At 40.3% G+C, this 25400-nt stretch overlaps 1 long non-coding RNA gene across 1 annotated transcript; it reads right to left on the reverse strand.

The window, feature by feature from the left end:
* Positions 1 to 7458: 7458 nt before the first annotated feature.
* Positions 7459 to 25240, reverse strand: LOC107546575 (uncharacterized). Its single transcript, XR_001604139.2, has 4 exons — positions 25162 to 25240; positions 23134 to 23301; positions 8991 to 9085; positions 7459 to 8312 (listed from the first exon to the last, which is right to left on the reverse strand). It is a non-coding gene; the product is annotated as an uncharacterized LOC107546575 (long non-coding RNA).
* Positions 25241 to 25400: the final 160 nt, after the last annotated feature.

Genomic DNA, 25400 nt, shown 5'->3' on the forward strand with positions numbered 1-25400 from the left:
TCACCCACTGTGTTGTTCAAACTCAAAATGATTTTTGGCTCTTTCCAAAATTACTAATCATTCCTCAGAGGGCAGAGAAGCCATCCTGAAAAATCTACAACAAGCGCTGAAGGCAGATCCATAGAGGAGAGCCAGAGGTTACTGTGCTAGGGTGTGACTATTTCCCTGGAATGGTGTCCACCTGGAAGAGTAAGGCAGTCAGGGTCCAAAGCCCTAGAATGTCAGCTAAAATATCTTGGTAACTTAGAGGCACATCTCATCATCGCTCAGACCTTGGCATACCACAGCTTAGAGGAAACCAGAAGTCCCTGACCCCTGGTTGACTTCCAGTATACAGCAAACAAAACTCTTTTATGCCCTGTGAGAAGGTCTTTATCACTCTCAATTCTATAGATCCAAGAAACTTAAATAAGAGGAAGAAGGCTAGGATTTGTTGGGTACCATTTGACGGTACTTACCATATGCCAGACAAGATGTATATTTATGAAATATATAATATTTACTCAATTTTCATAGCAACTATCCAAACTATATTAATTATCCTTATTTTACAGAAGATGAACCTAAGGGTCAGAGAGATTAATAGTTTACCCAAGGTTACTTTTAGTAAATGGGAGAATTTGAATCTAGTTTTCCATAGCCCAAACTTGCTCTTCTACCCAGTAAAGTAGAAGATCCATTTTGCTCTTTGGGAAATGACTTTTATAGTTTCCATTTTAGGAGTTTGGGAATCAGCGGAAATTTTGTCAGAGTAAAATTGATCCTACTGATCCTGTGAGGAGGTACAAGCCTGGAGCACCAGGGAGATAGTCCAGTGTTGCTAGGGTGACCTTGATGAAATGCTTGAGAAAACAAGGGTATGCTCTTCCCAAACACAGATTTCTATCTGTCACTTTAAGAAGGGTGGTAATAATAATAACAATAATAATAAATAATAATAATAAACTACTTACATTTATTGAGGGTATTCTCTGCCCCAGGCCCTGTGGCTAGGATGGTACATGCCTTGGTTAAGTGTGGACTTTCCTCAGCCAGAAATATGCCTTCCCAAGGAGCAAATTATTAAATGCCTCTCTCAGGGGGTGGATTAAGAAGTATATTAATTATGGACTATAGCACTGCGGAGTAGATATTATATGTATTTTATAGCAATATATTTGTATGTGATTGGGGACTGGGAGCATATGACTCTCTCAAGGCGGTGTTAAGGAATCACTAACAGCTTCTTCAGGAACATTTGACTGATCTTAGCTGGTCGTGCTCTGAGACGTTAAGAAGGGCTGTTGGATTATACAGATTTGGTCCACTTGTTGCAGTGACCATAATGGATCTGGCAATAATATGTGCAAATTTTCATGAAAATGTAAAATATTATGAATCAGAAATTGATGCAGCATTAGGCTATGCAGATGATTTCTTTTTTGTATGAATTTTTTGTGTGCATGAACTGAAGGTAGTGCTTCCCCAAAGCATCATGGATCCCATCCATTCTTTCTCATATTTGCAGCATGTAGCATTTATATATATGTGTATATATATAAATATATACATATATATATATATATGTATATATATGGGCTATCTAAACAAGAGATTACCCTTTCTGAGATAAGTAATGGAGCTTTGTCACTTTTCTGTCATTATAGATTTATCGTGAAGAATATCTTCTAATTTAAACAAATGACTTCACTTCCATAAAGGTTCCTTGTGTTTTCCGGGGTGAAATTTTTTTACATAGTCAATGACATTTTCTGTTTTCTGTGGGCCTGATGCTGCTTTCTCTCCTCAGGCAAACATCTTATCGATCGCCCCCATCCTCGGGGTTTGGCCTAAAGAAGGAGGCAAATAAAACCCTTCAGTAGAAATTGGAGTGTTCACAGTCCTGGGGCTCACTGTGACCATGGTAAGTCACCCCTTTAGAGTTGGGATTTAAATGAATCTATGATTCTGGATAAACCATGCTAGTGAGAAAAGAGTTACTTTATACTTGTTCAAAAACGGGGCATGTTGGTTATAATGATAAAGAACAAAGATTTTCCAAATTATTTTTATAGTAACTTCAATGACATATGTATATTCTTTTAAATCTTCACCTAAGGATACTTTTTCCATTGATTTTTAGAGAGAGTAGAAGGGAGGGGGTGGGGAGAGAGAGAGAAATATTGATGTGAGAGGGACACATTGATTGGTTGCCTCCCATGCACCCCGATGGGGGCAGGGATCAAACCTGCAACCCAGGCACATATCCTGGACCAGGAATCAAACCTGGAACCCTCCATGCATGGGGCAATGCTCTAACCACTAAGCACACCGGCCAGGATAACATACATGTTTATAGTTCCATAGATTGTACAAAATACTTTGTGTGTACATGATATCATTTAATCTTTGCAACCACATGAGTTAGGTATGTTAAACTTATTTTGCCAGTAAGAAATTTAAACTTGGGGTGTTAATTTATTTGTGGTCACAGGGCCATTAAGAGGCAGAGACAGAAGTAGAACCTGGATCTTATGCTCCCAAATCATGTCCTCTTTCCTAAAGGTCATTCTGTCTCTTTGCAAAAAGGCTCTAAAGTCAAGTAGACCTGGTGATTTTGTATGGGACGTTTTGAATCAGATAAAATAATACAGTAGTGATTGTAACAGACATATTGCCAAGGAGAGAAAAATGCCAGTTGGATTAATATTCTGGAAGATTAACCATTGCTACTTATAGGTCACTCAGGGAACACCTGCCAATGGTCTTCGGGAACAGAAAATAACTAAGGAAGAGCTTCAAGAAAATGTGCTAACATTTAGCCTCAGACTTTATCAGAAACTTCAGGTTGGCTTCTTTGAAAGCAAATGAATAGCGGTTGTAGAGCCAAAAAACAGGGGTTGCCTTTGATCCCCACCTCCTGTTTGCGTTTATGAATGCCTGTGCTAGTTATTGGGAATATAGCATGATTCAGCTTTTTTCCCCATTTCCCCAAATCCAGTCCACTTGTCACAGCTCCACCGAGATCCAGAGCAATCTTTCCAGTTCTGAGCACGGCCTGCCCGTGTTACCAGGCTGTACAGAGATGAGGTCACATCATATCATAAGATCCTCCTTGTACGCATCACCCACAAATCCAGCCAAGGCCCTTCACCACTCGGCTGTGCTTCCCTCCTCCAGCCTCATCTCCCTTTCCCACCTTTCACTCTCCGCTCCTGCCCTCCTCAGGCCTAACCGGGGCTGCCGCATTTGCTCAGGCCACGACCCTGCCCCTTTCCTTCTGCCTCAGCTCAGACCTCACCCCCGCTAGAAAACGTCTCAGAACTGCCCTTCACAACTGCCCCAAATGCTCTTCTATTTATTTTGTTCAGCATTTACCCTACCGTGGCACATGGTAGGGTATTTTTAAAAGGACCGTTAAATGATTGAGTAAATGAAGCAAACTGGAAAGGTTGTCAGGGATTTGGTTGTGTTTTCTCTGTATCCCCAGCATCTATTACAGTGTATGACTCATAGTAAGTATATACCACTGAATATTTTCAAGTTAATGCATTGATATGCGAACAACGCACAAGGCTTACACACACACACACACACAGATATATCAGGACAATTATATGTTATATTAGGACAATTCAACCCAAGGCCAATCTCATTTGGGTAATTGCCACTGTCTATTGAGTACCTACTGAGGAAACATTCTGCATGGTATTGACGCCTAAGGAGTTATAACCAGCAAGGGTTCTCATTCAAGGAGAGTGCGTGCCACAGTAATATATTTGCAACGAATCTGTGATGCTTCTGGTTAATACCTTAAGTAGCCTCTTTTTCCTCTCAGCATGAAATACAACTTAGTCAGCATGGTTTACAATCCAAACCCTGCAATCTCTCCCTAGTGTGCCTTCCTGGACTCAGCTGCTCCCATTTCCCACCACCATGCCCTCCGTGACAGCCTTAAGGAACCATCTGCAATTCTCCAAGCTCACTCTGTTCCTCCAGGCCTTGAATCTTCAGCTGATCTTCCCTTTTTCTGAAATGCCTCTTCTCCATTCTCTGCTTAGCCTTAGAGAAATTCTTCAAGCCCACATTCAAAATATCATCTCTTCTGTGCACCCTGCTCTGCTGTTCCCAGCAGTTTGCCATCCCATGTTCCTTGTACCCAGGGGAATTCATACAGACCTCTATAGTAAAACCTCCCAAATAGAATAATAATTATTAACATATGCCCTTATGACTGGATGGTGAGCATCTTGTCAAGAAATATTTCCTATTTGTCTTTGAGATGCTCAACCCTCTGCATACTGATAGGCACCTAATAAATTTTTATGTAATAATAAATGGATGAAAACTGATATCTTAATTTCACACTTAGTTCAGGCTACTATAACTAAATACCATAGACTGGGTGGCTTAAACAAAAGATATTTATTTATTGCATATTTGGAGGCTGGGAGGACCAGGATCAAGGTATTAACAGATTTGGTTCCTGGTGAGTTCCCTCTGCCTGGCTTGCAGATGGCCACCTTCTTGCTGTGTCCTCACAAGGCAGAGAAGCAGCTCTCAGATCTCACCCTCTCCTTAAAAGGGCTCTAATCCTATCATAGGGGCTCTATACTCGAGCTCTCATCTAAACCTAATTACCTCTCAAAGGCCACTCTGAATACCACCATGGTGCAGATTAGGGCTCCAGCAGAAGAATTTGGTCCCTAACACACACCATATATATTGTCATATTGTATTTCAGTTTATAATACCTCAGTGGGTGGGTCTAGCAAAGGAAGCACTCAGGTCTCGGGTCTCAGGTCCATTTTTACATCCAGACCTTGCCAGGCAGCCAAAATACCTGTTTCTCAAACTCTCCTGAAATGATTTCTGCAGCATTTGCTCCTGTAGTGACTCCCTTTGATTTTAGGAGAGACCCTAAGCCAAGTAATTCCCCGATGCCCGATGGTTGTCCTTAATAAAAGGCTTCAAAGGTAAGGCAATTCCAGCACCTTACCGAGTAAATTAAGAAAACTAATCATGGATATGACATGAATGCCATAAACTTTGCTCTGTGCTTGACAAATGCTATCATATTTATCCCTGCAAATCTGACAGATAGATATTTGTCCTCATTTTATGGCTGAGGAAATGAAGATACCGGAAAGTTTAGCTACTTTTAGTATTGAACCCAAATGTGGTTCCAAAGACAGTAATTTCATGTCTGTTGGGTTAAATTAAATTTGAGAGGAATCACAATGTCATTATCAGCTTTTCCTGCTGCATAAAATTCAACTATTGGAAATTAAAGCTCTATCTCTAAGAGAAATATCTCTGGGAGGCTTAAACTATTGGCATTCACACTTTATTGTGTAAAATCTTAATAAGACCGCTTTACCTCTTAAAAAGCAACTGTAATTTTGAACCCAGTATAAATATGGTAGGACGGTGTTTTTGCTTGTTTGTTTGTTTTAGAAAAGAAAATTAGAGAAGTAATGTTGGAGCTTGAAGTGTTCTTAGGGGAAACCAGGATAGTCAGAGATCTAATGTTGGCAAAGGAGAATATTTGAACCGTAGCTGAGGTCCAATAGGTAGATATGAGAAAAATGATGTCTGGTGAGTGTTTTAGTCAATGTTGTTTTGATTACATCTAACAGAAACTTTTCAGAGACCATTTATCTTAAGGAGTAGCTGTTTAAAAAATTATGTTTTCATGGAATTTAAGAGCAGGAAAGCATACCTAGTCTTCAAAAGAAACTCAGTCTAACTAGAATTCTCTCTCTCTCTCTCTCTCTCTCTCACACACACACACACACACACACCCCTCTGCTACCACTACCTGCTATATTCTTCTGTTTTTCTGTGTCTCTGTGCTTGTGGTAGAAAAATTACATCCCCAGCCAGGAGCAGCATTACCTTCCAGGCTTTCTCACAGATCCAGCAGGGGAAATTAGTTGCTAAGTGAGGACCTTAGTTCTCAAAACATGATTACAGATGGGAAGGACCAGCAACTTCTTTAAAGCAACATTTTAAATAGTCCTATATTCCCCCAAAGAGGAGATGATTTCCATAAAACCCAAGGAAGGACTAAAATGAAAACAACAACAACTCTCAGAAGCTCAACATTTTGAAAGTGGGCTCAGTGTCTTGGAGTTGAGGAGGGCATGAGGATGAATGGCAAGGTCCAGTCTTTTCACAGTTCTACCTTCTCAGGATCTGTTGGCCCTTCTTGGTAAGGAGGTAGAAATTTCATACATTACCTGTCCCTGATTTTTCTGTATAGATATTTGATAGTAAATATGAAATGACCTTAATTTCTAAGAATTTATCTAAACATATAGAAATATATGCAGCTATCAAGGGTGCTTAATAAAGCATAATAGTGAATAGTGAGAAATTGGAAATAATTTAAACATATAGCAATAAAACACTAGTGAAATAAGTTATTGTATATGTGATATAGAATGCTATGCATCCATTAAAATGCCATATTCTCAAAAAATTTAGGAATGTGATATAGTGTTAATTGAAAAAGTCAGGATGAAAGACTATATATAGCATGATATCCTTTTTTTAAACATAGCTGTGGGTATAGTTATAAATAAATGAATAAGAAAGGGCCTGGAAGGAAATATGATATTAATAGAAATTAACTATGTGGTGAGTCTACAGATAATATTTATTTTTGTCTCCATTATCGAATATACTATGGAGAATGCAAACTAATTTTATATTAAGGAAACAAAACCACACATTAATTTAATTGCTTAAGGAAAGAAATAGAAATTGAAGAAAAAATTCTATAATTATGGAAAAATTCTAAGGATTACATGATGATTACTTCTGAAAAGTATTTATAGACTGACCATTTAATGATGAGCTCTCTAATATCCTGTTGTAGAAATCAAAATTAGTACTTGTGTCTCATAAATAAAACATACTCTTGAAGAATATCTGATGACATGGATAACATCCATGAAATTTTATGTAAAAAGCACAGAATCATTAAATAAAACTGAATACACAATATGACCAAATTTTGCAAATCATAGTATATATATAGGTGGCTGTATGCACAGAAAAAAATTTAAAAATTAATTAAGCAACAATTATTTCCTGATAGTAAGATCATGAGTAATTTTTTCTTTGTCATAATCTCCTGCACTTTCTAACTACTTTAAATCTTTGTCCTATATTTTGTGGTGTCCAGGAAAGTCAATCAATAAAATAACTTTAAAAACAACATGAGCTGGGGGGCGTGGCTCAGCGGTTGAGCCTCGACCTAGGATCCAGGCGATCGGGGTTCGATTCCCGGTCAGGGCACATGCCCGGGTTGCGGGCTCGATCAATGATTCTCTCATCATTGGTGTTTCTATCTCTCCCTCTCCTTTCCTCTCTCTTTGAAATAAAAAATATATATATTTAAAACAAACAAACAAAAACAACAATAATGAATAACAATTAGGATTTTGCAACAATAACCATTTTATTTGTAGGCACAAATGAGTATCCCATGTGTACATGATGAAATTTAAGAGAAAATAGAGGAATCTGAAGCTTTTATTGCTAATTTTTTATAACTGTAACACTCCAGCTAAGCAAGTTTATAACCACCAATGTTAGTGAAAACTGAGGAAAGATTTACAAATCCTTTTCTAATTAAAGACAATTTCTCACAGTTTTTGACAGAATGGGGTTACACTACGTTTTCAAAAAGCACATTATAAAAGACTTTGCATTTAAAAATAATCCACTTACTATGAATTTCACAGTGATATTAAAAGATATCAATATAATGCCCTTCAGTTTTTTAATTATAGTTGACATACAATGTTATTACAATATTATATTAGTTTTAGGTGTACAACGGTGAATTTGATATTTATATTCTGTATGATGTGATCACTACAATAAGCCTAGTAACCATCTGTCACTGTACAATGTTATTACGATGATATTGACTATTCCCTATGCTGTACATTATATGCCCATGGCTTTTTTTAAATATAACTAGAGGCTTGTACCTCTTATTCCCCTTCACCTTTTTCATCATCCTACCCCTGCCCCTCTGGCAACCATCAGTTTTTTATCGATCTACAAGTCTGTTTCTATTCAATTTCGGTGCTATCAGCACATCAGCAGCTCTTTCAGGGGTACCCTCCCCCTTTGTTCTATGTATACAAATTATCGAAGTCTTGCTCCTGGGTCGATGATATTTTCTTGTGAAAGACAAATAAGATAATTCTAATAAGCTAATCTTCCACTGCAGAATGTTCTGTATTTTAAGGAGGAACTGTATTCTCAGTGTTGAGTCTTTTCATTGGCAGTGAGAATGCATGTTTCAAATTCTCCTGTAGAAAAAAGAAAGAAAAAAATCCCTTACATACCATGATGCCTATATGAATACAATTGAAAATGAAAAATACAACTGAAAGTGAAAAATCTGAAAACGATTTCTTATGGTACAGCTCTTAGTGGGTTTTCCTTGTGCTTTGTTTTTAACCTTAATATCTTGGTCTGAACTTCCCTCAAGTTGTTGGAAGATTCAGGCCGTGGACCTTAGGCACTTGAAGCTGAGAACTGTGCCTGTCACTGGTGCCTGACACGTCAGCAGGAGAAGGGAGGATCATTTACCTTTAAAGTTTAAAGTAGTTTCATCACTCTTAGGCTGTTTTATTACCCATCATATAGAAAATAAATATTATGGCTTTTCTATGCCAATTCTGGAATGAATGAATAATTAGAGATTAACAGGAATGTTTTCAAATTTAACCCTGGCAAAGAGTAGCTCTCCGTTTTCATTCTGAAATAGTTTCAAAAATGAATATGACTTAAACAGGGCTTAATAATTTACAAAGTTCTTCCACATCTCTTTATTAAAATTTTTAACATAGTTTTATTGATTTCAGAGAGAAGAAGGGAGAGGGAGAGAGAGAGATAGAAACATCAGTGATGAGAGAGTCATTGATCAGCTGCCTCCTGCAGCCCCCACTGGGGATCGAGCCCCAAACCCGGGCATGTGCCCTCACCGGGAATTGAACCGTGACCTCCTGGTTCATAGGTAGATACTCAACCACTCAGCCACGCTGGCCAGGCTCTTCCACATCTTATATCAGTTCATTTCCTTAATGAACAAAGGAAGTAGGTGAGGTTGCATCATCATCATCGTCATCATTCCCATTTCATGGAAGAGAAAAGAGAGGTTCAGAGGTAAGTATATTGCTCACAGTCACATAGTTGAATTTTACAAGAAAGGATTCAAATCCCAGCCTTATGACTCTTTCCACTGTACAATGTTGTTCGTTTATCAGACCCCAGAACATCTGAATGCAATTACCCAAAGTCAGAAATGTCCAGTGTGGCTTTTTTCGTAACTCATTAATACTTGGAGAAGTACCACATTTCTGGACACCAAAACAGGAATTTTTTTAAAAAAGGTTAACTTATGCCAAGTATTTCCATTGATGTTGATTTGCATTTTTGTGACTCATTTTCCAAACCATGTCATCTTTTTACATCTGGAAAGCCTAAGAAGAACAGCTATGAAAGGCATCTAACTGCATGGAATCAAGGAAATGACAGAAATCCCGTCCCTGGTTTCAATTCTGCAGAACTGTTACTAGCAGTAGATGCTGACCTTTAATTCGGAGTTCCTAGAATCCCCAAACAGGAATATAAATATAAAAAATAAGTGTCAAGGCAATACAAAATACTAAGATTGATGGGAAATAAAATACAAGCATATGAGAGAAATTTCCACTAAGGCAGACAGGGCAGAACCTATTCAGACTTCACCTCTTGAAACACACAATCTGAGAAGTTAAGGAGTAACTTCACACTCCTTTCATCTGTGTCCTGAACTAGAGGACCAGCGACTGTGCCAGTGGATTAGAAAACTTGCCAGTTGTCCCTGATTACAGGCGCTTCTCCATGGATGCCTAAAGTACTGTACCTCATGTTTGTATATTTATTCAGAAAAGGTAACTGGATAAATGGAAGATGTGAGAGATGTAAACTTTAATTGCTGTCAATGCCCCGAAAGGAATTTTTAAAGAATTTTCTCAATTCAGCACCAGAGAGAATGAAGCAATGGGGATAGGATATTTTATATAAATAGAGCAAAGAGGCCCAGAAGATGGAAGAAACTGCTGAAAAACTGGGTTTGGAATGCAAATCATGCACCAGCATGCCCTCTAGCTGAGGACAAATCTCATTAGCAGATTTGTGTTTATCTGAGAAGTGGTGCTAAGAGCAACCAATTTATTATTAAGTTTGGATAGACTTTACCTAGTTAGAAGATAAAGAGATAGAAACAAAACTAAATAAATAAGGGCTATAGTAAATTTATTCAAAACAAGGGGAAGGAAATGTTATTCTCAAGGGTCAAGGATAAGTTTGTCTGAGAAAACAATTAACCGTGGGATTCAGAAGAATATTTCATAAAACCTGACTTTGTCATTAGAAAGCAATAAAGCATAGCTCTTTAGAGACAGGGTACTATAAAGAAAACTACTAAAATATTAAAACTAAGTACAGAAGAAAACGAAACAAGATATAAACGAATATGGGTAATATAACAAGAACAGCTCCGCGTGGAGCCCTGCTTTTGGTCAAAGGCCCCCATTTACGGAACCTTTTCTAATATTGGGCTTCAATTGGTGATCATGTAAGAGGTCATGGGTAAAAGGTCACCTGGCATTTAAATCCATAAACCTGATGTTACCAGTCTGTAGAACTAATGTATGGGATCATTTAGTCAGAAATGTAAAAGAGAATAGAACTACTATATGAATTTAAGATTACTTATTAGCCCTTTCAATCACAGTCTCATTTGTTCTTATATATGAATAATAATAGTGCCAGTAGGGTCTTCTAGAATACACGGAAATGATAACTTCAGTAGCAATAACTACAAGTTACTGGTCTACACTTTTCTAGGCCCTGACTAGGCAATTTTTTTGCACAATATTATTAATCTTCCCCCAGACAAAGAAGGAAAAATGTATCAACCAAGGACGAGAATTCTTATTTCCCAAGCACAGCACCAGTGAAAGGTTTGTTCCAGCCTATTAATTATTTAAATAGTTATTATCTATGCTTGTCCTTCTTGTTTAAAATGAAAACTGCTGATCTAAGCTTATCTGTGTAACATCTTGTAGCAATACAGAGAGTGCGCTCTGGGCCTTTTTTAGCTGAGGAGAAAGAGGGTGAATCTTACTATGAGCCTATGAGTCGGGCAGCATGCCAGTCATTGTAATATACATTATCTCATTTAATTATGACAACAAACTTGTAAAATAGGTATTTTTCCTTCCCTTTATAAATGAAAAGACCAGGTCACTAAATTAATAAACTGCAGGGCTCAGGATATGATCCCAGTGTCTGATTCCAGGACCTAGAATGTAGAATTAAGCCCTATATTCTTTCCATGATGCTGTTTAGAAAGTGATTTATATGTCATACCTCATTTCATTTTTCCACATGCCCACTAAGTAGGCAAGAATAAATGATATGATGCTGATTTTATAGACTGAGCGTTTGTAGAACTGAGGATAAGAGCCAAGCCTCAGGTAATCCAAAGAGTCAATGGATTTTTACAATCCCCCCGACCCCTGCAAAAGTATGAGTGATCTGGAAAGCCTGCTGTTTTCAGCTATGACTGCCCTGTTGTAGTAAGCTGAAAAATTGCCCTTTCTTCGAAAAAATAAATTCACTTCCTAATCCCTGGAGCATGTGACTATTACCTCGTTGGGCAAAAGATTGAATATTACCTTATGTGGCAAAAGATATGATTATGTTAAGGATATTGAGAGGCAAGAGTTTATCCTGGATTACCTGGAGGGGGGGCTAAATGCAATTACATGTATTCTTATAAAAGAGAGATGGAGGGAGATTTGAGACAGGATGCAGAAGACACATACACACAGAGAAGGTGATATGAAGATGGACCAGAGAGAGATGCTGCCACAAGCCAAGGGATATTGACAGTCATTGGAAACCAGAGGATGCGAGAACGCATTCTCCCTTAGAGCCTCCAAAGGGAGCTCAGCCCTGCCAACACTTTGATTCCTGACTTCTGGACTACAGAACTGTGAGAGAATACATTTCTGTTATTTTAATCCATCAAATTTGTGGTGATTAATATACCTGTTATAAACTGTTAATTGGGAGGAAATATACTCAATAGATACTTTTCCCAAATCCCTGAATGATGCTGGGAGGCAAAATAGTATGGTGATTATATATTTCTGGAATCATAAAAATATTGGTTTAAACCCAAACTCTATCATTTGTGATCTTCGGTAATATTTTTAATGCCTCTAAGTATTCTTTTCCTTATTTAAAGGAATTGGAAGTTTAATAATATCTACCAAATAGAATTATTTGAAGAATTAAATGAGGTAATAACAGTAATGTAAAGTACTTAGCACAACACTGAGCACATGATAAAAATCTAGTAAAGGCTAATAGTAAGAAAAAGAAGAACCTAAGGGACATATAAAAAGTAATGCAACTTTCTTGCAATGTATAAGAAAAGTTATTGGAAAAAGTAGAAAAGGAAAAATAATAAGGAATGACTTTTCTGAAACCTTCTTATTTAGATAATTTTGAGTTTGCTAACTTAACATTTACCATGAAAATAAATGGAAAAAAAAATCCTAAACAAAATACTAGTAAATTCAATCCAGAAATATTTTTTAAAAAGATAATACACCATAAGCTTATGGTACTTATCCCAGTAATACAAAGTTGGTTTTATGTTCAACCAATGTAACATACCACATTAAAAGAATAAAAGATAAAGATAAATAAAAAGGAGCCTTAAAACTATATCACTAGATACCGTAGAAAAACGATTTGACAAAATTTACCACCCTTCATGATAAAATTCTTAGCAAACTAGAAAGAGAAGAAATTCTCAAGCTGATAGAGTCTCTTTGACAATAACAGTGTACTTAAAATTGTGAAATATTAAACCCTTCTTTCCTCTAAAATTTGAAACGAGAAAAGGATGTCTCCTCTAACAACATCTCTGCAGCAACTAAAAGGAAATAATGGCATAAAGATAAAACTAGAAGGAATAAAAGTGTTGTTTGGAGAAAACTATAACAAATTTAGCAAGGTTGTAGACTGCAATGCCAGTGTGAAAAGGGGTAGTTCTTTATAACAGAAGTGAAAAACTGGGGAACTTATACTACTTGACTAAGATTTACTATGAAACTCGGGTGATTAAGACAATGTGATATTAGTGTAAAAGGAGTTAGAGTCTAAAAATAACCTTCCACGTAAATAGCTCCAAACCAGACACAACCCAGTTGCCCATCGACAAGAGAATGGATAAACACATTACATTATGTGTACTAGTTTGCTAGGGCTGCCGTAACAAAGTGCCACAAGTGAAGTGGCTTAGAACCCCAGGCATTTATGGTCTCACTGTTCCGAGGCTAGAAGCCTGAAATCAAAGTGTCGGTAGGGCCATGCTCCCTCTGAAGACATTAGGGCAGGATCTGTTCCAGGTTCCCCCTCGGTTTGTGGCAACATACCTGCAGTCTTCACATGGCACTCTCTCTGTGTGTGTCTCTGTTTCAAAATTTCCCCTGTCTATGAGGACATCAGTCATATTGGATTAGGGGGCCCACCCCACTCTAGTATGACCTTATCTTAACTAATTACATCTACAGTGACCCTATTTCCAAACAAAGTCACATTCTGAGGTACTAGGGGTTAGGACTTCTACATATGAACTTTGGGGGGGATATAATTAAAATCACAACAATAGGTTTCTACCCCCATAAAGAAGCCTTCCGCTAATACATTAAATTGGAATTTATAGCCCCTAGAATGGAAAATATAAATTTCAGTATTTATCAAAACTTAGGGGAGAAGAAATCTATTATTTCTCCCAAAATAATACCCTTGTCTCCTCAAGGACAACTCCTATAGTTTTTAGCAAATCATCCTGGTTTGCATCTAAAGGGAGGCAGTGAGAAATGAGTACCTCATCAAGTGTTGCCTGCTCGGCTAGTTTGTTCCCCTTGATAAACACACATGACCGGTGGTCGGTAAGGAATCGTCTATCTTTCAGTTTTTTATTTGCAGACATTTACATGTGTTTCTCATTTTATGATAGCTTGTCTCTATAGCAGCCATGCAAGTAGAGCAGCCCTGAAAGACTGAAAGGGAGTATGAGTAAAGCCACGTTGACACTGACAGGTCGACAGGCTGGCAAATTCAGAACTGCTCCCACGCAGCCTCCGTCTATTGAACTGGAGCTGATCAGACCCCCAGATACATCAGATTCCTTTGGAAAATGTCATTAAGTATTTGTTTCTCCATTTTTACAAATATCTAGCTCAGGCAGTGCTCAAGTGAAATATGTCAACTACAATGAAAAACGGTGATGGCCTAATTTTTCTGTTGCATTCCTCGCTATGGAAAGGACCCCATTATTGGCAAGGAGCACTGCTTTTGAGGAGCTGCCCTGCTACCCCTCGCTCCCACCCCAGTGGAGAACTGTAATCACAGGAGCTGCAGGAGGAAGCAGTGCCGCTGCATTTTGCAAGCCAGTCTCCCAGGCTAATCCTAAAGAGCCTTTCCTCATTAGTGATTCAAAGCATGGAGCCGCCCACCATCGATGACGCTGGGGAGGGTCCAACACCCTGAGTCTGTTAGGTGCTATGATATGTGTGTTAAAAGGAAAGCCTGTGCCTGCATGGGGCTTAGCTTCAACAACAACAACAACAACAACAGAATATATTATTTGCCAGATACTGTCCTGGGTGCCAAACATATTATCTCATTGAATCCTCTAAACTATCTCACAAAGAAAGCATTATTTTCATCACTATTTTACAGATGAGGAAACCAAGCTAGGTGATTTGCAGTTATTGGGAGTCTGCGTTTCCTGGCATAATGCTATTTCCATTTATCCAATCTCTATTGAGTTTGCTGCATATGTTTCCACCTATATGATGAATCCATGAGATCTAGTCTGTGTGTGTGTGTGTTGTGTGTGTGTGTGTGTGCTTCTATGCTCTTTGAGCTGCATAGGAAAGACTTCACCCCCTCACTCACCTTACTGCTCCTGCTTCACAAGAGATTGTACCCTATGATATCACTGCTCCTTTCTTATAGGTCCTGTTGCACCGAGTAATTTCCTGGTGACCGTTGCATAATCCAGTCATCCAATGCTCTAAGGTGTGCCCTTGTGTAGCCTATGACCCTCATTAAAGTAAGAGGTCTCTGAAGAGTGGCACTTTTCCATTCATACCTGGCGGTGAGGCTGCATGTGACTTTTGTTTGGAAGTCCTTGGCGATGTCTGCTGCTTCCATCACCCACAGCCAACAAACCCTGTGCTGTTTAATAGTCAGGGGAGAGTTCAGCTAACCAACCACTCCCCAAGGCTTCTTCACCCCTCATCTTCCTCAGGTGCACAAGGCAGAGCTTTGTGGGACTGTGGGAATCTCTAAGGATACCCGGGAAGTGGGGTTGCTGCTTCAGACCTTGAAGGCATCTTTTTCACTGAAATGAAGACTTGGGTCCTGAATATTTTTTCCACCTAGCTGTAAACCATTTGGCAAATGTCAATCCTTTTCCCCAAATTTAGGATAGTGATGTGACATGGAGAAAGTAAGAAGTTATCAGTGTATCCCAGCAACATTTCAGTGCTGTGTTCAGAGCTAGAGCCAGCTCTCTCGTTTTCCCCTTCAACAAATATTCATTAAGCATCTCCTATGAACAAAACATCATGCTGGGCAGAGTGGCTGCTGACCATGACCCATGTTTGCAGAGCACCAATATACATAATCTTACCTAATCCATGAATGCATCCTGGAAGGTAGGCCTTTTTTGTGCCCCTGAGGCTTAGAAAGACCTTACTCAACATCATTGTGAGAAATTAGGAGCAAACCAAGATTTGAACTCAGGGTTTGGGGCCCTATTTCAATACAGAGTTTATAATGTGACCTTAGGCCATACCAATGTAGAGGAGATGATCTCCCTGGGCGGGAAAAGCAAACAGTATTCCTCTGGCTTCTTCCAGTTTGTTAGGGTGTGTCAAAGGGGGTCATAAGTAGAGATGAAAAGATCTCTCTACTACATAGAAACAACCATTTTCCTATTTAATTTTGGCTGCTGGCAAGGGAAAACCATTCTACTGGAAGAGGGAGGCGCCCCATTGCAACTGCTTCTGATGTCCACCATGACTGGCACAGATGCTGATCTGTGTAACAAAACCAATACACTGAGCCAGCATTGCAGGTGCCACTGAAGTCCCATTGCCCTCAATACTGCTGACACTTATTAGCACAGGCATGAGCTGGCACAGCAGCCACTGGATATGTGGAGGAACTGGCATCACTGATGTGCCAAAGCAGGACTATGTACCCTGGCACTCTGTGCACATCCATCATATGCTGCTGTTTGGGGAGTGGGCACAGAGCTCAAAGTGATTTGGTTCAGTGGAAGTGGCGATGGGATGCTCCGGAGCCCAGACTTCTTTTTTCTTAGACCTAGTGAGTAGTCTAAGGAAGGGAAATAGTGAGGAGGGAAATAGTGGTGAGAATCCTCCTACTTCTTGTGTGTCCAGGCCAGGACAGTCCACATTCACTTTGAATCCGGCACTCCTATGGATGAGCAGAAAAAGACAGCAACTTTTTTCCTGAGATGAGACATCCCTTAAGAACCCAGCATTTACTGCCATATCTTACGCCCTAATTCTACTAGGGAAGCACAGCTAGTCCTATGTCATCTATTCATTCAACAAACATAAGCTAAGCACCTATTATATACCAGGTAAAAGACACAACTTCTATCTTCTATTGGTTTATAGTTTATAAAGAAGTCATGAGTAAACTGTGTAATTACAATACAGTATGAGAAGTGCTAGGCTAGAGGTAAACCGAGGGTGCTATGAGACCACGGAGGAGAGGGTACTTCATTTCCTCCCTCCTACCTTGGGGGTTCAGAAAAGGTTCTCCGAATGAGGTGGTGTCTGAGCTGATGGTTAAAGGACAAGTAAGATTTAGGTAGATATGATGGGGTTGGGAGATGGCAGGATTTGGGTGGTTGTGAATGATAAGATTTGGGGCTGATACATATGAAGTCTTTGTCAAGATCATGAAGAACCTTGAGCATCGGCTGGGGAAAGTCACTAAAGAGTTAAACCAGTCAGCGACATGGTCAGATGACATTTTAGATCACTTCTGGGTACAGAATAGAAGATGCACGTGAGGGGACAAAAACCTTCTTTCTCTAGGGAGTCGATGTATATGAACTGAACAACTTTGGGGGCTGTGTGGAAGGAGGGAACACCCACCAAGCCAACACAGGTCAGCCTGGCAGTCAGAGGGGTGACAGCTGCTCCTGGCACCTCTCCTGACTCCCCCTGTAGTGCAGGAGCCTCTGGGATGGGGGGAAGCTTCAGCTTGCCTGAGTACCAAGGGACGCCTGTCCGACCACACAAAGCTATGATTGGCATATGAACCCACCAGGCCTGGGGGGATCAAGGAGTTTCCAACACCACTGTCATCTTCAGGAGCCCAGAGAAGCTGACAGTAAGGAGAACCGAGACCATCCTTAGCTGGATATTGACAGCAGCGGTGGTTATAGAATAGGGCTGGGCCTGAGGCCAAATGAGTTGGCAGGGTCTGCCTGGCCTCTGCCTTGCCCCCCTCAGCTCCATCTGTCTAACGGTAGGTGTCAGCCTTGAAGAGTGCCAGCTCTGAATCTGGCCATTCAGAAAAGGGGACAAGGACACCAAGATGCATGCGTGTGGGTGGAAGCCTGCCTAAAATGTTCAGTCCTCGACACCAGTCCCCGTGTGCGATCCTTGAAACACTCTTCCCACCCTTTGCTTGCTTTCCCTTTTGTTTGCCATTTATTCTTAAAGAGATGCCAAAATTAATTTATCATAAAGACATATTCAGTGGGAGTGAAAACCTAACCTAAAATGCCTTAAGTGAAAAATGAATTAATTTCTCAAATAACTGAAAAGTCCAGTGATATTTTAAGGCGCAGCTAGGTTCAGGGGTTCAGAACTGTGTTAAGGCTTCTGTCCTTAGAGCCTTTTAAATGTTCAGAATCCCAGCAAAAAGGAGACATTTTCTTTCCTGTTAGCAAAAGTCCTGGGTCTTCATCTAATTTTCCTGGTCTGGATCGTTTGCCATCTCTGAGACACCACAGTGGCCAGAGCAGTGGGCAAGTCTGATAAACTAGCTCGGGCTTCTACATCCATGCTTGGAGGTGAGAGGGGTTTTTCATCCCAATACTATGTGGTTACTAGTTGGAGAAGGGAGGTTTCTTGGAGGAGATATGAATGCCATTACTGGTCAAAGGGGCAGTACTGCAAGCCAAAATAACAGACATCCAATCGCTTTGAATCTTTGGTTTACCAAGCTATGTAGACTAAAAGTGACTCATGCTGATGTAGATTATCTGCTGATGATCATGATGGTCATGTTAATTATCATTGCTATTTTATGAAGAGATTCATATAGTTTGGTACATAGTTCAGTAATTTCCTGAGATTCGCTAGTCAGAAGAGTAGTGTAGGCACTTTGCTAGGTTAATGTATCATCTACCAGTTATAAGGACTATGGGATGATCCAAAGACTAGGAGACATACTCTTAAAAAGTTTTATCAAATAATTTTATGGTATCATTTATGTCTACATCAAAGTTAGACAATGAAATTTTTCATGTGACTGTACTGTACTATTCTAGTAACGACATAAGATTGCTTTTAGCTAAGTCCTCAAGGCATTTGTTTATGCTTTTCATGGAATTGTTATTTGAGCAAATACATTTGTAAACTAAAAATCACACAAATGCAGAGGCAGAATATTAGGCATAATTTCCTCATAGTACTATGTGGAATTCTAGATATCAAATTCTCTGATTATATTGGCATCAAACATTTAGTACATAGTGGTTAAATAAACAAAAGAAAGAACAAGTGACTATCTTACCTGGTATGTTACCCAGGTATATACCCAGGATGACATGCCCATGTATATGCTCAGAAATGGAATTCCTGGGTCATACAATAATTGTTTTTAACTTTCTGAGTAACTGCCATACTATTTTCCATAGCGGCTACACCATTTTGCATTCCCACCAGTAACACGCAAGGGTTCCAATTTCTCTGCATCCTTGCCAACAATTTTTATTTTGTTTTTAATTTTTTTTTTCTGATAATAGTCATCTTAATGGGTATGAAGTGATACCTCTTTTTTTTTTTCATTTCCATGAAAATCACACTTTATTATCAATTGCTTCTTGTAACCATTATCACTGTGGCTTTTATTTGCATTGCACTAGTGATTAGTGATGTTGAGCATCTTTTCATGTGCATATTCACACATAAAATATTGGCACATTAGATATTGTATATCTTCTTTGGAGAAATGCCTATTCAAGTCCTTTGTTCATTTTCGAACTAGGTTTTTGCTGTTGCTGTTGAACTGTGGGAGTTCTTTATATATCCTATTAATTCTTTACTGGAGATATAATTTGTCAATATTTTCTCCCATTTCATGGGTTGCCTTTTTATTCTATCAACAGTGCCCTTTGGTATACAGAGATTTTAATTTTAATGTAGGACAGTTCATCTACTTTTTCTTCTGTTGCTTGTGCTTTTGGTTCATATCCAAGAAATTATTGCCAAATCCAATGTCGTGAAACTTTTCCTCTATGTTTTCTTCTAAGAGTTTTATAGTTTTAGGTTTTATGTTTAGGTCTTTGATTGACTTCGTATGTATTTTGTATACAGTATAAGGTAAGAATCCAACTTCATTACTTTGCATGTGGTTATCCAGTTCCCCAGCACCATTTGTTGATAAGACTGCCCTCCCCTATTGAGTGGTCTTGGTGTCCTTGTTTAAAATCATTTATCATATATTCAAGTATTGCTCTCTGGGCTCTCTGTTCTCTTCCATTGGCCTATCTATCTGTCTTCATACCAGTACCACAATGTTTTGGTTATTGAAGTTTGTAGTAAGTGTTGAAAACAGGAAGTGTGATACTTCCAAGTCGGTTCTTTTTAAAGATTGTTTTGGTGATTCTGTGTCCCTTGAGATTCCATATGAAGTTTAGGATGAATTTTTCTATTTCTTAAAAAATCATCATTGATATTTGGATAGTGTTATGAGCTGTATTTTGTCCCCCCTCCCCACCAAATTCAAATGTTGACATCCTGACCCTAGTACCTCGGAATGTGACTGTATTTGCAGAAAGGATTTTAACGAGGTAATTAAGTTAAAATGAGGTCATTAGGATGGGCCTTAATTCAATATGGCTGTTATCCTTAAAAGAAGAGGAAATTTGGACATATACATGTAATTGAAGGAAAACAAGGTGAGGACACAAGGAGAAGACAGACGTCTATAAGCCAAGGACAGAAGCCTCAGAAGAAACCAACCCTGCCAACACCTTGATCTTGGACATCGAGATCTAGAACTGTGAGAAAATAAATTTCTGTTGTTTCAGCCACCGAGTCTGTGGCACTTTGTTATGACAGCCCCAGAAAACTAACACAGGTAGGGATTGTATTGAATCTATAGCTTGCTTGGGGGAGTGACATTTTTAGATAGGCTGAATTTCATAACTTTGGACTAAATGTGTAAAAATGCTCAGCCAGCAGCTCAGTTTGTGTGAGTTCAACTTAGTAGAGGCGTTGTTCCTACACTGGGACTTACGTAAGAATGTGTTCTTGTTCATTGGGGTTGAGTTTATTTATCTTTGGAGAGGCAATTTTCTTAAGGTGCTAGTCATAATTAGATTATATTTACTGCCCTATTTTAACAGGCAGGAATATTGTGCTCACACTATTATTTTCCATTTTCCTTTAAAATATTCCTCTCTCTAAACTCCTATACCGCACACATCGGTTTTAGGCTAAAAATAGAATAGTTGCTGTTGCTGCCACTGTTCCATGTGGAAAATATAGCCAACTGCTGAGTAGGAAAGAAAAAATAATTATTCTGAGTATATTCTTAGGACAGTATGAAAGCCTCGCGGACGAGGAGCCTCTACCTGACAATGGGCTAAGCTTCCTTGTACCACTCTCATGGTTTTTATAATTTTCCTACAGACAGGACAGGATGCGGGGTTCTTCAGGTTCCTTCTACCCAACACAGTGCTGGTGGCAGAAGTGAAGGGCAGAGAGTGAAGGATTTGACTCATGGTTGGCAAACTGAGCTTGTCAGCCAAGTCCAGTCTACCACCTGTTTTTGTAAAAAAAAGAAAAAAAAAAATGGAGCACAACCATTCTCATTCTTTCACGCATTGTCTGTGGCTGCAGAGTTGATTGAGCAGCTGTGACAGAAATCGCATGGCCCACAAAGCCTAAAATACAAGGTTGGGCAAAAGTAGGTATATACTTTTGAGTATGCAATACACACAGTTTATTCTTGTGTTATTATTTATTAATTATTGTATTATTTTCCATACAAACAACTGTAAACCTACTTTTGCCCACCACCCCTCTGTATATTATCTGTTTCTTTACAGAATGTGTTAGTTGACCCCTGTGCTAGACTATTAATAAGTGATACTGAGTAATTTATTCAGACCTCTCATTTTGAAAATGAGAAAAATGAAGACACTAATATCACTGGGAGTGAAGGGTTCCAGGCTGGCAGCATGGAACTGAATCAAGAAGAGAAACAGATGGGCTCTTGCAGACCAGTCTCTCCTGGATCAGGGCAGGGTCAGCAGACAGAATTGCTAGCAGTGGACTGTCTACAATGTGTAAAGACCAAGGGAGGTTGAGTCATAATTCTAACAATTCCTGGAGACATTTCCAAGAGGAGGTAACAAGGATGGCACTAAGGATAGAACCAAACAGTCTGAGAATCAATGATAGGTGTCTGGGTCCCACATGGGATGTGAAGACTTGATAGGAGTTTCAGCAACAAATATACCTGGATCCTGGAGGCTGGGCCACATAAGGTAGTTACCCAGAGCACAAATCATCCAGAAATCAGAGCAGAGGAAATAGTGAAGTAGCAACAAGCATTTGGTCCAAAGTCAGTGAGATGAGTCCATACATTTTTTTTTTTTTTTTTCGAGTGGAAGGAAGGGGTGAAAGAGAGAGAGAAACATCTATCGGTTGCCTCCCCGAAGGGACCAGACCAGGGAGGGAACCCGCAACCTAGTAAGTGCCCTGGCTGGGAATTGAACCTGCAGCCTTCTGGTGCATGGGATAATGCTCCAACCAACTAAGCCACCCCGGCTGGGGCAACATTTTGATTCTTATAATAATAAATCACTAGTTTAGCCCCTACAGTCATGGCTTGACATTTTTGCTGAACCAGAAAAGATTGCTATATACACAGTATATGAAATTTATACAAGAAAAACTTATAAATCTATTTGTCTCATTAGGGTGGATTTGAAAACCAACAAATTATAGGTACAACACAATTCAAAAGCAAATGTTAAGTATGCTTCATAATTATTAGAAAATATTCAGTATGTGCATACTGCATCACCATAGAGTTGTGATATTATTTCAGCAATACACAATCTAATGGAATTATTTTCATATAATTTTCTAAGAATGGAGGCATTTCTATAGCATCCATAACTTTGTTTTATGTTCAAACACTGTGTCTATTACTGGTTTTTATTAATTCTGGACTTTTTTTTTTTTTTTTTGGTATTAATGCTGTTCTGAGCACCAACAATACTAGGTTATTTTACTAACATAGGAGGTGAGGCCACTGGATTTGTCTGTTGGTGGAGAGAGGTGCTAAGTTTAGGGACTGTCCACTTGGTAGGAGGATGAGTGCTAAGCCTGCAACCTAAATTTAAGGAGCATTGAAAATACCTGCAGCCACTGAAATTCTCACCATTAATTTCTCTCCAAACCACCTGCAGAAGTATGCATATTAATTGGCTTTGGGCATTCTGTTACCTAGGAGGAGTAACACATTAGATAGCTAAAATTAGAAGGGAGGCCCCCCCAACAAAAGATGAAAATACGAAGCTTGGTGAGTCAATGTAGGTGGAGTGTTGCAGCAGGACACCCTGACTGCCAGGTGGGAGGGGTCCTTAATCTCCGGGAGATGTGAGTGGCAAAAAGTGCTTGAGGCATATTACTGAAAAACCAGGCTATTTCACACTTAGTCTAGATCTGAGTGTGCAGGGTGAGGGTTGGGGTTACTCACCATTCACACTGCCACACATTTTTATAGCATGCTTTTCATTTTCTGATTTGAATACATCAGTGATCAGGGCGATGTGTGAGGGGGAGACGGAGGAAGCCAGCAGGAAAATTGGAAGGCAGCTGGCTTTCATCTGTTTTGTTCAAGCTTAAGGGGGGAAATCTCCTCAGCCTTTTTAAAAAAATATAATAATGAAAATGTTAATAACCAAAATAATAACAACCACAAGTTACAGAGAGCTTGCTTTCCGCTAGATACTGTGTTTTATGTACATTATTTCATTTAATGTCCCCCGCTCGTGCTTCCCCCATGCTCCCCAAAGAGTAAAAATCTCCTCCAGAACTGCTAGTTCACCCTCTCACAGCAGCACCATAAAGGGATTCCACTTTATTTGCAATTCCAGATTTACAAAGTCTCCTTCACCCTTGACCTTGTTGGAGCTTTGAGATGCTGAACAGCATGTCCCTTGTCTCCTCGCCCAAGGCCAGGCTCAGAGCAAGGAGAGTGTGCTGGTTGGCCAGGCAGCCCTGGACACTTAAAATAGGAGGAGGAAGAGCCCCAGGGCATCTCTACTGATAGAACTACAAAGTTGAGACCTGCAGGTACCGGAGCCCCACCTTCCTGTTTTGGCTCCCACCCACTTCTTGGGTTCAGAGCCCCCACTCACCTCCTGATTGCACAGTGCCTGGGCAGGAGAATGGCTTTCCTGCCTCAAGGCCCTGCCAATCCTAACGGCCTGAAATCCCGGGGAACACTATTCACTGTTCCGAGGATAATGTGGTAACAAGGCAGATCTATCCTGGAGGCCTTCCAAGAAGCCTGGTGCCAAGAGGAAGGCCTGAGAAAAATAGGGAGGGAAGTAGGAACCCCAAATATTGTTAGTGGTTCACTATAGAGACTTTGTTGCTTTTCAGGAGAACCTGATCTCCCTTACCTGGTACACAGAGACTCAGACTCACTGTCTGTCCTTTAAGCAAAGAGATGCTGCAATTTTATTCCTTTCAACAAGCTACTGATGAAAAGGAACCAGCCACTAACACTCAGGGCACTTTACTTTTTAAGAACTCCCCTTTTTTTTCTTCTTTCCTTCCTCTATATCTTTTCTCCTAAACTTTGCTTTTGTCGGTGGTATTTAGATAAGCTGTTTTCTCTCCTCTGGGTCTGATCTAATTGGCCTGCTGTTCTAGTGACACTGGGCATTATTGGGAAGATGAATGGGACTGGGGTCAGAGTTCAGCAAGAAGGCATCTGCGCACTTGCATTGCATAGAAGCGCTCAGAGGTGATTTCTGATAAAAGCTTGGAAAAGATTTGCATAGGGTAAGCTGTCTTCTATCCCTCCAAAGCTGGGTGACCAAAAGGTAGTCCTTTTCTGGAGGGATCAAAAATGATTAAACAGGAGGTAGGCATATTTTTACAGGGAGTTCCCTGCTTGGGATGATTTCTGCAGGAGAGAAAAGGGGGTGGGGGTGGGGATGGGGGTAAGACAGGGGGATTAAACCGGAAGGCAGCTAGAAATGGAACTCTTGAATGGGTCCTAACCACTGGCCTGTTTTGCTCATAAAACAATCTCACCAAAGAAGAGTTTCCACTCCACTCACAAAGCCTCTCGCCAGTGTCCCCGTGGCCTCAGGTTACTGCGCCACCGCCATAGCGGGCTCAGGTTCTCTTACTGGGCTCTCTTCGTGTTGACAGTTCTTCCACTGAACCAAGTAGCCAGAATCCTCCTTTTCCAAGAAATGCTTTGCCATGGGGGCAAGAGGGAACAAGGCTCCATTGTTCGTTTGGCCTTCCTGAATGGGGCAAATGTCTCCCCCCTCTAACCCCGTCACCAAAGGGGGCTGAGCGCGGAGCCCTCTGAGACTCACCTTCCTTCCACTCCTGCTTTGTTCTCTGGAAGGGGATTTTTCTGGGACCCTTCCCACCCTCGACCCATCACACGCGTGTGGGGCCCGAGCGGACAGCTGCCTTTCCCTGCGCTTCACAGAGCGGCAGCTGGGGGGGAAGCGCGAGCACAGGTCAGATAACTCACTTTCGTTCAGGCGAGCCCCGCTGCCTGTGGTCCCCCTGGACCTCTGGGGAGCGCGCCGGTCCCCGCAGCGCAGCGGCGGGGGAGGGGGCGCACGAGCCCCGGGGCCGGCACTGAAAGGCGGGGAGAGGAGAGCCCGCGTTGCCCCGGCTCCCGCGGCGCGGTCCGCTGGGAAGGGCCGGGCGCCGGGAGTCCCCGCGCGGGGCGCCCTTGCTGTCGGGTTTCCCAGCTGCCCTGCGGGA

The sequence above is a fragment of the Miniopterus natalensis genome, chromosome 12 (genome assembly GCF_054644295.1).
Source record: "Miniopterus natalensis isolate mMinNat1 chromosome 12, mMinNat1.hap1, whole genome shotgun sequence".
NCBI lineage: Eukaryota > Metazoa > Chordata > Mammalia > Chiroptera > Miniopteridae > Miniopterus > Miniopterus natalensis.